Source organism: Sparus aurata, chromosome 4 (genome assembly GCF_900880675.1).
Source record: "Sparus aurata chromosome 4, fSpaAur1.1, whole genome shotgun sequence".
Taxonomy (NCBI): Eukaryota; Metazoa; Chordata; class Actinopteri; order Spariformes; family Sparidae; genus Sparus; species Sparus aurata.
Genome location: NC_044190.1, coordinates 2,559,942 through 2,569,038, shown reverse-complemented (window position 1 = coordinate 2,569,038; position 9,097 = coordinate 2,559,942). Strand labels below are relative to the sequence as shown.

Here is a 9,097-nt window from a genome sequence, read left to right as displayed (position 1 = left end):
AACAAGTAAAGTAGTGCATCATCTGTACCTATGCCCCCCTATACGCAAACTGAAGTGGGTCCTGAAAGGCACTAACCTGTGCCCTTAGGTGTCCCAGCACAGTCCTCTCAAAACATTTCATAACATGTGATGTTAATGCAATAGGTCTGAGGTCCTTTAATGCCTTAGCATTAGGTTTTTTTGGCACTGGCACAATACAAGATGTTTTCCAGATTGCTGGGATTTTGGACACAGACAGAGACAAGGTATACATATAATATAACACCCCACACAGCTGATCAGCACATACTTTAAGAACGCGCTGCATGATCCCATCTGGGCCAGGGGCCTTATTTACCTTAAGCCGCCTAAGCTGAGAACATACCTCCTCAACAGTGATAGCTATTGGGGGGCAGGGGAAATAACCACTCCCATCTTCCTCTACGGACATAATGGACAGTGTAGTGAGCAACTGAGTTGACAGTAGAGTCAAATCTGTCATAGAATTGATTAGCCTCATCAGGTGTAAAAGTACCTTCTTTCAGACTACTAATTACCTGGCCATATCCCGTTATTGACTTCAAGCCCCTCCATAGACCTTTAGTGTCACACTCTTGAAGTTTGTTCTCAACCATATCTCTGTAATTATTTTTCCCTTGCCTTATGGCAGCCTTTAGATTCTTTTGTGCAACCCTAACCCTAACATTATCTTCACTCATGAAGGCAGCTTACTTTTCATTTATTGCATTCTTTATTTCTTTTGAGACCCACGGCTTATTGTTTAAAAAAGTTTGATAGTTTTATAAGGGATGATCAAGTCAGTACAGAAATTAACATAGTCAGTAAAATGATCAGCCACAACATCAGCCCCATTGGGGTCTTCCTCATAAAACACAGACCAGTCTGTACACTCAAAACACTCCTGTAGATCCTCACATGCCTCCTTAGACCTTACACGCACTGACTTTGTTGATATAGGCTGTTTGCGGGCCAAAGTGGTGTATTTGGATGAAAGGAGCAGCAGGTTATGGTCCGACCTACCGAGTGGAGGAAGGGCAGTGGACGTGTAACTGTCTTTAATATTGGCATAAAATAAGTCAATAGTCTTGCCACATCTCGTGGGACAGTTGACAAACTGCTTGAACGATGGAAGTGAGGCGGAGAGAGTACAATGGTTAAAATCGCCACTGATCATCACAAGAGCGTCCGTGTGGCTTTGCAGTTCGTGAGCTACTCTGGCTATCATGTCAGTCGCCAGTTTGGCATTGGCAGATGGTGGAATATACACCAGAATGACAATGACATTGGAGAATTCACGAGGGAGATAGTAAGGTCTGCAACTCACCGCCAACAATTCAATGTTTTGGTCACACACTCTGCTTTTCGGTGATGTGTCCAGGGTGACACCATTGTTTGTTCACGTACAGGCAAACACCTCCCCCCGATTTCTTGCCTGAATTCACCGGGTCTCTGTCCTGTCGGATCACGGAGCAAGCCATCCATTTCTATGTATGCCGTCATAACGCTGTCTGTAAGCCACGACTCCTTGAAACAGAGAAGGCTGCACTGTCGGTACAGCCGATCATACTTCACAAGCGCTGCCAGTTCATCAACTTTGTTGACTACGGAGCGCATGTTTCCCATAATCACAGATGGTAGGTCAGGCTTGTGCTTCCTGAGCCTGTTCCTCACCCTAATGCCGCTCCGTCGGCCTCTTTTCCTTCGCTTTAATTTCGGAGGTAAATCCAAGCGTGGATGGCCACAGTTCGCATTGTATCCCGAATGCTGTATAGTTCACCCATGCTGTAGGAGACGGTTGCTGCTGGGTCAGATATCCAAGGCCTTGTACCTTCATGCGGATAAATACACTCCATATAACTAACCACATAAGTCCAAACATGTGCACTTTAAATCCCGACATATTGCGTGTGATTCTTGCATTCAATGAAGTGACACGATGGTAAAACAAGACACGTACAAACACGGACAAACATTTTAACACTGCTGGTAGCGAGTCGCCGACAGGGCAGGCGCCATCTTGAATTCCTACCCAAATGCTTTGTCTGCTGCCTCACTGATGTTTTTGGTGGCTTTTCTCTCCTGTAACCCCCTGATGCCAAGGAGCCTGAGTGTCCGGTGCAGGCTCTGCCCTGGAAATCCCCTGCAGCCAACCTCGACTGGCTCACAGCGGGCCCTCCATCCATTCAACCTGCAGGCCCCTACCAGCTCAAAATACTTTGCCTTCTTCTGCTCGTAGGCCACCTCAATCCGTCTTCCCACGACTGTTAGTTCCACCAGCACCACTTGCTTTGAGCTCTCAGATGTTAAGACCATATCTGGCCTGAGTGTTGTGTTTGTGATGTGCTCTGGGAAATTCAACTGCCTCCCAAGGTCCACCTTTAGCTGCCAGTCGCACGCTGATGATAGCAGCCCAGTTGGGACCTTTCGCTGTGACTGTGGTTTCTCTCCAGCCCTGATGAAAGCAATGTTCGGCCTTCTGGGGGTTGGTATCTACTCTGCTGGATTCCAGCACAGATGACATCCGCTACTGCCTTCAGCACCTGGTCATGGCGCCATCTGTACCTCCCCTTGCCCATGGCTTTTGAGCAGGAGCTTAAGATGTGCTCCAGAGATCCTCTTGCAGGGCACAGTGGACATGCTGGTGTTTCTGCCAGCCCCCAGCAATGCAAGTTTGATGGACTTGGGAGGACATCATACACTGACTGAATCAGGAACTTGAGTCTTGCTGGTTCTGACTTCCAAAGCTCTGACCAGGTGATCTTCCTTGTCGATGCATGGTCCCAGTTAGTCCAAGCTCCTTGCTGACAATTGGCCACTGTTTTGCTGCGGCGTCCCTCCTCCACTTCTGCACGGATCTCACCCTGGATCAGCTGCCGTCTCTCTCTCCCCTGGGCTCTGTCGTAGCGTGGTGTTGTGTGGCTACCAAGCCCTGCCCGTCCAACTGCCACCGAGCCCACCAAGATGCCATGTCGCAGCCTCGCTTCTGCCTGCTGGACCGCCTCCTGTGCCCGCCACTTCCTTCCAGTTTTGACCTCTATGCCTGCAGAGGAGACTCTGGTGTCAGATGAGTCTTTGCAAAGTAGCACCTCCCTGGCTCTTGTGACTTTGAATTCCTCTGTCAGGCCAGAGAAAGAAAACTGCAGTTTGTTAGTATGCCCATATAGGGCAATACAGCTCAGACTCTTCGGCAGACCCAGCCACCTGCGCAGGAACTGACTGATGTTTAGCTCAAAGCCCTCCACTGTTGTTATTGGGACTTGGTACATCAACAATGGCCACAGAAGTCTTGGCAGGATGCCATGTTGATATATCCATGCCTATAACTTCCCCGGAAGGCCTGACCTGTCCACTGCTGATAGCCAGGATTTCAGCTCTGTGTGCGTTCACTGGATCGCAGCTGTTTCTCTCAGAGTGGCGTCGAAAATCTTCCCCAGGCTCTTCACAGGCTTCTCTGACACCGATGGAATTGGAAGTCCATCTAAGTGGAAGCGGTACTGCTCTCCACTCTCCCCTTCCTCGGAATTGAATTTGATAGAAGGCAAAATAAACAAACCGGTACTTATGATCAAGTCCCAGTGAACGATACATTTGTTTACATACCAATTTTGGAGACGATAAAATTAATGTGCCAAAATGCTGATATTTGTAAACTGCTTAGACCTGACAGATACGAAGACTTTTGTGATGGAAGTTATTCTAAGACACATCCATTGTTCTCTTAACACCAGAATTCTTTACAAATCCAGTTGTTCTATGATGACTTTGAGACTTCTAACCCACTGGGTTCAAAACGTGGTGTTCACAAAATGGGCTTTCCTCCTCAAAGGTGTTGGCGTGTAGTTTAATGATAAAAGAATTCTGCGGAGGCAAGGCTGGGTGGAATGATAGAGCAATCTTTATTGAAACAAAATCTAGAGCCCTGCATCCGGATCAGAAGCGGCCGATTTCTGATATTATCAAATCTGTGGACAAAGCAATGCCAAAATGCTTTGCCCTCTGCTCTATCAGAACTCCTATTCGCCTTTGATCTAAGGCAGTGGTGTCAAAGTGATCCAGTAAAGGGCCGTGTGGCTGCAGGTTTTCATTCCAACCAAGCAAGAACACACCTGATCCAAATCAGGTGTGTTTCATTCCAACCAAGCAAGAACACACCTGATTTGGATCAGGTGTGTTCTTCTTGTCCTGGGAGAGATAGATGTAAGAGCAACTACCTTTGGAGCTGCACTGGGTCAGCAAACCTATATAAACGTTATATTTGCATACCACTACACAGACAGGTAGATGTTAATGATATTTGAAATTTAGTGTTAACTACGACGGCCTTTCCTGTTTCTAGAAAGAAAAACCTCAAGTTATTCCCACATTTTCAGCTGCCTGATCAGACATGTTGTTACATATTGCCAGTGTTGGGGAGTAACGAATTACATGTAACGACGTTACGTAATTTAATTACAGAATTTACGTAATTGTAATCCGTTACATTACTGGGAGAAAAAAAAATTAAATAAATTATTTGTTTCGCCTGTTATGTGTTGCCCAAACGCAAATCTTGAGTAGGTCTTCTCTGTTTTCTCACATTTAAAAAGGTCTTTGTACAGAGACAACATGAGATTTGCTTGTAGCTACAGCACCTAAAAAACCCACTGTAACCTATTTTCATACGCACACCCAGCCTCGCTTTCAATAAAACACACACTGGCATTTTATAATTGCGATCAGTGAAATATATGAAAACACTATAAAACACAGTTTAAAACAACAGTTGTTGTTGCCCTAAACGTCATATTTAAAAGCAGCTCAATGTAGAGCTGTCAGAAATTAAAATCAGCCTCCTTGTCATATTTGCAGCAACACTGTTGCTTCAGGCTGTGATCAGGCTTTTTTTGTATCCTCATACTCTCTCCATTAAAACAACCTGCTCCTCTTGGCCGAAATCAGCCCGTTGTCGCTCCATTTAGTGAGGAAGTGAGCCTCCTTCGCAGTACAGGCCTAAGGTCAGACTCATAATATATGGTTAAACCTTTGAACTGAAAGGTTTATCACACTATAGGTCTTAAAATGTGAAAATGGTTAGCAGTTGAGAGATTTCATTCAAAATTAAGAAAAGTTATCAAAATGTAATCAAATGTAATTAGTTACATTACTTTGAGAAAGTAATTGAAATAGTTACACTACTATTAAATTTTCAACAGGGTAACTTGTAATTGTAACCAACTACATTTCCAAAGTAATCTTCCCAACACTGCATATTGCTTATGAGACATATGGAGATCCATTGGTTGGATGTCGTTCAGCAGAAGCATCTGAAAAGAAATCGTGTTTGGGTTAATGAGGGCTGTGTCTCAAACAATGCTTAGTTGGTTTGACGCAGTATCGACCACTTCCAAACATGGATGTGGTTCTCCATCCGGACCTGTAGGAAGCCAAACTAATGTGTTAAGGACTGTACATCATTTCAGAGTGACATGCAACATTGTTAGTAACACCTTTGTTAGTTCCACACTCATGCTTTGATTAAGTGAGTAATTTTCTCCTCTGGGAGAAGCATGCAAAACACGAACAGTTAGATAACACATGATTATATCAGCTATGGCCATAACCTTTTGGAAAAAGCAGCTGTTACCGCCCTTTGACAAATTTTCAAAAAACTTCTCAAGGATATCAATGGTTTGAGAGGCCAAATCAAGCTTGATCTAAGTCAGTACATTTAAGTCAGTAGAGGTTATCTCTGCCTCACAAGTCAGTCATCTTCAGTCTTGGTAAAACGTTTTCCCCATGGGTTGGGAGATCTCCACAAAATTACAAATCCATGGACAACAATAGCCTTTAAAATCCAATAAGGCAATCATTTGTTTTCTTTCACAATTTTTGAACATCCAAGATTGTCTGGATGTAATCGGTAGACTTGTAGTCAAGACCGCCTAAACCGAGACCAAGACACTACCAAGACCAGAGAGTATCAAGACCAAGACAAGACTAAGACCAAGACAGACCAAGTCAAGACCAAGACTAGTTCAGCTTAAGACTGAGACCGAGACAAAAAAAACCCTAGTTTTTTGCCATTTTGCACGAGTTGTAGAACATAAGCACCATACTGTATGGAAAGCCGTTTGAGCATTTATTCAATATCCTTGATATCAGACTTAAGGTTCATGTACTAGTAAGCGTTTTGCCCTCACTAGTAAGACAATTTGGCGCACTAGTAGAACTACTAGGGCGCACTAGTAGAACTACTAGGGCGCACTAGTAGAATGACTGTGTCTTACCAGTAATGTTTTTTCAACTACTAGTGCCACTTTTGGCTTACTAGTGCCCAATCAAACCCTACTAGTAAACTACTGTTCTGCACTAGTAACACTACTAGGCCCTACTAGTAGGCATGTGTCACTCACTAGTAGCCTTTTGGACCCTACTAGTAGCACCAAAATGCCCACTAGTAGCACTAGTAAGGCATTTTTTACCTCACTAGTACTACTAGTAAGTACAAAAATGTCCACTAGTAGTACTAGTAAGGTATATTTTACCTAACTAGTACTACTAGTAACAGCAAAAATGCCCACTAGTAGTACTAGTAAGAGCCAAAATGTCCACTAGTAGCACTAGTAAGATGTTTTTGATCTCACTAGTACTACTAGTGAGGGTCAAAATGTCTACTAGTAATACTAGTATGTCTCTTTTGACATCACTAGTACTACTAGTGAGGTCCAATGGGCCTACTAGTACTACTAGTAAGGTGTTTTTTACCTCACTTGTACTACTAGTGAGGCCCAAATTGTCTACTAGTACTACTAGTAAGAGCCACAGCAACCACTAGTAGCACTAGTTGGGATATTTTGGACCATACTAGTACTACTAGTAAGGGGAAAATGCTCACTAGTTGAACTAGTAGAAGCCAAAATGCTTACTAGTAACACTAGTTGCACAAAATGCTAATGGGAAGGTGGGAAATAAGCATTCATTAAGGCTTCCTATTGGCTCTCTAATTCAAAATAAGTAGTGCCGACAAATCAAGACTCAGGATTTTGTCATTATCCCACCTGCTTCATTTGCATTTTGCGCACTAGTACTACATGTTGGCCTGACGAAATGCAACTAGTGACACTAGTGGATTCATGGCGCAGCTTACATGTTAACTAGTATGTACCAAACTGTCCACTAGTAGTACTAGTACAGTATTTGTGACCTTACTAGTACTACTAGTAGAGGGCAACATGTCTACTAGTACTGCTAGTAACAGCCAAAATGTCTACTAGTAGCACTAGTAAGGGCCAAAATGTGTACTAGTAGCACTAGTAAGTGGCAAAATATCTACTAGTAGCACTAGTGGGGGACTTTTGCACCTTACTAGTAGTACTAGTAACATCAAAAATGCTCACTAGTGTTGCTAGTGACAGATAATTCTTTCTTACTACTGTAACTAGTGGAAGAAAGTTTGTCTTACTAGTGAGCCTCTGAACCTCACATGTAAGGAGTTTGGCTGTACTAGTATGACACAATACACTACTAGTGCGCAACTAGCGCGCTACTAGTATGCAATTGTACACTACTAGTGCGCGACTTCATGCAACTTGTGAGACATTTCTGTTACAAGTAAGACATTTCTGTGCACTAGTAGGACAACTTTGGCATCCTAGCAGGACAACTACATCTTACTAGTGAGGCAAAACTGTGCACTAGTTGACAACTGTGCGCTACTAGTACTACTTGTGAGGCACTTGATGTTAACTAGTAGAATTTTATAGTGTCACTAGTAGTGACAGCAGCACCAGCACATCTGGGACCCTCGCAAGTTAAAATGAACGCCAGTTAACCTGTCACACTGGTCGAGGCCATTAAGCTAACTGGAGCTGTTTACAACGTTACAGAGAGCGAGGCTTGAGATCAGGAATCGTTTGCTTTTGTCTGGCTCTCCGATTTGATCAATCATGCTCTTGACTAAGGTTAGGACAGGGGTGAGGTGAACAGAAATACAGAAATAAATAAATGTAGGTGAACAGAAATACAGAAATAAATAAATGTAGGTGAACAGAAATGTATAAATAAATAAAAAGAATTTGTTATTTTATTTATACTTGTATTTATTTATTTATACATTTATTTCAGCATTTATTTATTTATTCATTTGTTTATGCATGTATTTATTTCAGCATTTATTTATTTATACATTTATTTCAGCATTTATTTATTTATTTATATAGTCATTTATGCATTTATGAATTTATGCATTTATTTATTTATTTATACTTATGTCAGGTTTGGTCCTCCATACATCTTGGCCCTTACTAGTGCTACTAGTAGACATTTTGGCTGTCACTAGTAGTACTAGCAGACATGTTGCCCTCTACTAGTAGTACTAGTAAGATCATGAATGTCTCACTAGTGCTACTAGTAAACATTTTGGCTGTTACTAGTAGTACTAGTAGACATTCGGGCCCACACTAGTAGTACTAGTAAGGTCACAAATGCCGTACTAGTACTACTAGTGGGCAGTTTGGCTTTTACTAGTAGTACTAGTAAAATCATAATAGCCTCACTAGTGTTACTAGTGGACATTCTAGCCATTACTTGTGTACATGTAAGTTGCAAGATGCCGCCACTAGTAGTACTAGTGGACTGCATGCAAATGAGGAAGGTGGGACATGGATTTTGATTGGTGAATGTTCAAACTTGTGTGCTTGAGGCCTTAAAGGGGCCGCTCTGAATACCAGAGTGTTTAGCAGCAGTCATTTCGGAAGATGTGTCAACTTGTTTTGTATTATTATGAAATGAAAATTAACTGAATGCATTTCTAATATTAAAAGGCTTATTAATTAGGTCATTTCTTTGTTTATGTTTCCTTAGTATTTTTTGTTTATTCATGTTTATTATATATATTATATTACTTACAAATCAATATCAATTTTATCTCCATTTGTAGGAATTAAAATATTCAAAGCTAAGATAGATAGATAGATAGATAGATAGATAGATAGATAGTGGCTAAGATATGCCCAGAATTATTATTATAATAGTTTTTGTCATTACTTTACCTCTAGCAATACTTGTGATATCCTTGATATCCTTGATATCCGTGATATCCGTGATATCCTTGATATCA

General features: G+C 42.1%; 1 pseudogene; it reads right to left on the bottom strand.

The window, feature by feature from the left end:
- Positions 1 to 2,025: 2,025 nt before the first annotated feature.
- On the bottom strand, positions 2,026 to 7,052 carry LOC115580360 (uncharacterized; annotated as a pseudogene).
- Between the last annotated feature and the right edge of the window lie 2,045 nt (positions 7,053 to 9,097).